Below are 5,102 nucleotides of genomic sequence, written 5' to 3'. Positions count from 1 at the left end.
GCAGAAAACGATTTACAGTCAAGAATGACAGAGATGAGGTTTATTAGACACTCCACCTCACACCTGCTGTTTGAACTTGTGCACCTGTTTTGACAAAGTTAGTGGGAACAAGCCAACAAAATATATTCACTATAGCTTTTCGATTAAGTTATGAATATATATTTTTGTATTATATATTTCCAGAATGAATAAAAACTGAACAAGTCGTTTCATTCAATCATCTATTCGTTCATTTTCCTTCGGCTTAGTCGAATTAATCAGATTTAATTAATCAGAATTAATCTGCAACAAAGAGTAAAGTTAAACATTTATGAAGCCTGATATGTTTCAAAGAAATGACACAATTGCTTCATATTTACCACAGACTACCTGACAACAGTCTTGTCGTTGATCCCAGTTGTAAGAGCAACAAATAATAACTTAGTTGATCGTTTGAAAAAGTAGCAGAAGATCGATTTTTCAGATGAATCATCTGTTGAGCTGCATCCCAATCATTACAAATACTGCTGAAGACCCATTGGAACCCACATATACCCAATATTGTCACAGAAATCAGTCAAGTTTGGTGATGGAAAAATCATGGTTTGGAGTTACATTCAGTATGGAGGCGTGCGAGAGATCTGCAGAGTGGATGGCAACATCATAAGCCTGAGGTATCAAGACATTTGTGCTGCCCATTACATTAAAAACCACAAGAGAGAGCAATTCTTCAGCAGGATAGCGCTCCTTCTCATACTTCAGCCTCCACATCAAAGTTCCTAAAAGCAAAGAAGGTCAAGTCCAGCCCAGTCACCAAACATGAACATTATTGAGCATGTCTGGGATAAAAGGAAGGAGGAGGCATTAAAGATGAATACAAAGAATCTTGATAAACTCTGGGCGTCCTGCAAAACTGTTTGCCAAGCTTACGGTTACGTTACATATTTGAAATCGCCAGTAAACAACAACTGTCTCAAAAGTTTAAGTGTTTGTATCAAACAAAAATCAGCATTTATTAAGATTTCCTAAGCTAATACTAGAATCACAACACCGACCTCATTTATGGCCATTCTACATATTATCGTCCTATAGATAATAATCGTCTGATCACTCTTCTAAAGTATTTTTCAACTTGGTCTCACTGGTGAATTTCCTCCAGAAATGAAAGTGAAAACAACAAAACCAAAAAACTTTTGTGTTCAAGTAGTTGGTTAGTTTGAAAGTACAGATGTGAAGCTGTCTGTGGATATATTTCTCATGTCTGTGAAGCAAGTATTCGCTGAGTTTCCAGTGTATTTGCTGACCACAAAAATCTGTCGCAAAAACACACATCTGGTCTGAGCTTCTCCCCCGGAGAATCATCAGTTTATAGTGATCAATGATTGGCTCCTGTTCTAGGAGGGGCTTCATTGGCCATATTGACCGTTACAATTTTCTCTATTTTAAACTATACGAGTGACACGTTTTGGATATTCTATAGTCTTTGGTATTACCCTATGTGTTAACTAATGACTAATTATTAGTTGTTCATTAACTCAAATAAACTGATTAACTCAACTGATCTTTTTTATGATATTTAAAGTCATTAAAACCACTAAGGTGCTTTCAAACCTGTAAATCGATTCAGTTGTTCCGAAACAGAGATTACAATTGTTACATTGTTGCTCTTTGCTCTTGGAGCGGTTCGCTTTCACACTGCAAAGTTTCTAATCGGACCAAAAGAGCGAAAACAAGTCACGTGCGAGTAAACTCTCCTCACATTGGTCAGAGTGTCAGGGTTTATTTTGCAGCGTCCCGCTAAGCTGTCAGGAGAGGAGGTGGTTTGATGGTAATTGACAGGGTGCGAGCGCGCGACATGTCTGAGGAGAGATGCGGTGGGGAGGGGTGAGAAGGGTGCGCGACGATGCCTATTTAAGGACCGGGAGGGAGACGCGAGATTACCAGGAGATCATCACTTGTTTGCGGGCATCCGGAGACTCGCGAAACTTCCCGCCATACTCATAATTCTCTTTTCATTTAGCTGTAAGCCTATTACATATCCATAAAACACTGTGATATAACCGCGCTCTGATCGGATCGCTTTCTCACTGCAATCGAACCGCTCCAGGGTTTGTTTCAATCGAGCCGAGACCACCTCATTCAAGCAATCTCGGAGCGATTACTTTGGCGCGGAACAGATCGCGATTGCCCTGTTCACATATGCCAAACGAACCGCGCTAACTGGGCAAACGAGACACGTTCCGAAACAAAAGTGTAGGTGTGAAACCACCCTAAAATAGTCATTTAAAGTCATAAAGATGTAAAAAAAAAAATCACAGAAGCCATTGTGTTGGGTAAAACCTCAGGAATGTCAAGTTTAGAAATTGCTCGAACATGTGCGAAAGAAACACTTTTACGACCCTTTTGACCTTAGCAAGCTCTGTTGACCCAACAGTGACATCTGGGTAATATTGATCTGTAGTTCCTTATTTACTGGCTGTGTTACACAGAGTGTGAAGAGCACATAAACAACACAACACAACACAACACACATCTCCTGCTAAACTTTAGAGCGAGTGATACTGAGAAACCCTTACTGAAGCTGATATGATGATTTCAGTATCAATATCGAGCAGTCGCTGTTGAGATGTGGGTTATTTGGTGTCTGCCACCAGCTGATAAATGGAGTGTTTTGATTCCTGTCATTAAGTTAAGAGATAATTAACGGTGGTGTGAGCTATTGGCATTGATCTCTGTGAGGCTGCAGTCTGAAGGAATTATTTCCTGTTGCTTCTCTGCCACAACATGCATTCATCGATCTGTGTGGTCACGCCATTAATGAGAACTTCTGTCTGAATGTAACGTTTTTGGACAATCCATTGACACAGGGAGCTTGACTGACAGGCGATCTGACCAATCATAGCACTTACACTATCAGGGTATAGCATACAACATAATTCACAGCCATATTGATACAGTTACTGCAAGGTATACAAGGCATTGGTGGGCAAAGGTAATGTAAATAGCCTCTGCCATCGTGGTGGCCTATTTACACAGTGTTAATTAACAATCCATATTAAATACTATTTAGTTGAACTGTCAGATTCTGTCAATGTCCATTTAAAGCAACAATCCACTAGATTTTCTTCCCAATTCCTTTAAACAGTTTAGTTTTACCATTTATGAATCCATTCAGTCTATCTCTGGGTCTGGCGGGAGCACTTTTAGCTTAGCTTAGCATAAATCATTAAGTTGGATTAGACCATTAGCATAAAAAGCCTCACTTTACAATTACCTTAAACAGTTGGGTTTTAGGGGCGTCACGGTGGTGCAGTGTGTGGCACGATCACCTCACAGCAAGAACGTCACTGGTTCGAGCCCCGGCTGGTTCAGGTGCCATTTTTGTGTGGAGTTTGCATGTTCTCCCCTTGTTGGCGTGGATTTCCTCCAGGTGCTCAGGTTTTCAACACAATCTAAAGAAATGGGGTGCAGGTGAATTGAATAAGCTAAATTGGTCGTAGTGTTTGTGTGGGAATGAGAGTGTATGAGTGTACATCCACTGTGTAAGACATATGCTGGATAAGTTGGCAGTTTATTCCACTGTGGTGACTCCTGTTAAATAAAGGGACTGAACTGAGCAGGCTGGCGGCGTGCAGGATTTATACTAATTACTAAGCCATACTGAAATGCTATTATAAAGGGATAACAATATAGGGAGCGCGCCACAGGTTGTCATTGTTCAAAACTGAACCAATGTGATGTGCATATAAAAGCAACTTGACCTCAGTAAAGCAGGCCAGGCGGAATAGCGCTATTTACTGATGTTTTGTTGTTTAACTAAATAAAATTCTACATTATCAATGTTGTCAACCTTACCTTGTACTGGTACCAGGGCCGGCCCGTGGCATAGGCAAATGCTAAGGGCGCTGTACATCCAGGGGGGCGCCGGAAATGAGCGGAGTTAAGTTGGTTTTGTTTTCAATATTGCTGACACACATTCAGTGATAGATGGCAATAACTTAAAAACCTCTTACCCTAAAAAGATCTAAAGTGTGTTTCCTACAAAAAGACAAAGCTGGTTATGTTTCACAGCTGTCTTTTTCTTTTTTTTCGCTCGATATTAGGAGCACTGCTCCGTTTAGCTTGGGATATGCGTTTAGCCAAGAGAGTTGAGCTCGCGCGGAGTGGAGCTCTCCGTAAGGGACCGTCAGAAAAGTGCTTCTTTTTTTTCGTTTTTTTTTTTTTTTTTTCTATCTTGCCTGTTTTATTTTAAACACAACTAATTTTCTCTTAAATGAGCACAACAGTCACTAAAGTAGTAGAATGCTTCATTCATTCATTCATTATAGATCTGTGCAGTCTTACATTAACACCTCTGTTATCAAACAAAGCACAATGAGAGATTCATTTGCTGCTCTTCACTAAATAACTATAGTAACTTTAATCAATATGCAAATACAATTAAAAGTAAATAGATTTTATAGCTTTATTTAATGTTTGTATAGGCTATTGATTTTATAAGATTAAACCTTTTATTTTATTGTCAATATTTTCTATTGTTTGCTATGTATTCCATCATTTGAAGCTATTTGTTGTCCCATATTTTAACATCCCAACGTTGATAGATATGACAACATTGCTAATCATTAAATAGCTATAGTGCTATCTGTTAGTTTTAACGTCAGCTAACGTTATGCAAGGGCCTAGATATTTTGGAAAATAGTAATATCAATGTAACTACCCCATCATTCCTTCCTCAAGCTAATCTGTAAATGTTAGATCTATTCAGCAATAACGTTAATTACATTGGCATATTTATCTGACATTTTCCCAGCTTGTAGTAGTCGATCAAAAAGCTGTTTAGTTTCTTATGACTTTACACTAGCAGTGGAATTTACTGCGATGTGACGGGGCGCCACCTGACATCTTGCGTAGGGCGCCAAATTGGTTAGGGCCGGGCCTGACTGGTACCTTTACTAACCTAAAAAGAACGACCTCTAAAAGAATGAAAGTCTATTTTCTCTATTCCTGCAATTGAGAAACAGCCAGTGTTTGCAATGACAAGTTGGCTAATTCAGGATGGCCGACACACCGATGTGTCTGGAGCATTCCAATGTATCATTTGCATATACATGATTATGTTT

General features: G+C 39.4%; 1 long non-coding RNA gene across 1 annotated transcript; it reads right to left on the bottom strand.

The window, feature by feature from the left end:
* Window positions 1-240: 240 nt before the first annotated feature.
* Window positions 241-4,144, bottom strand: LOC141378673 (uncharacterized). Its single transcript, XR_012393845.1, has 3 exons — window positions 3,993-4,144; window positions 3,835-3,884; window positions 241-3,431 (listed from the first exon to the last, which is right to left on the bottom strand). It is a non-coding gene; the product is annotated as an uncharacterized lncRNA (long non-coding RNA).
* Window positions 4,145-5,102: the final 958 nt, after the last annotated feature.

Source organism: Danio rerio, chromosome 18, assembly GCF_049306965.1.
Source record: "Danio rerio strain Tuebingen ecotype United States chromosome 18, GRCz12tu, whole genome shotgun sequence".
Classification (NCBI taxonomy): domain Eukaryota; kingdom Metazoa; phylum Chordata; class Actinopteri; order Cypriniformes; family Danionidae; genus Danio; species Danio rerio.
This window is presented reverse-complemented; position numbering and strand designations above follow the sequence as displayed.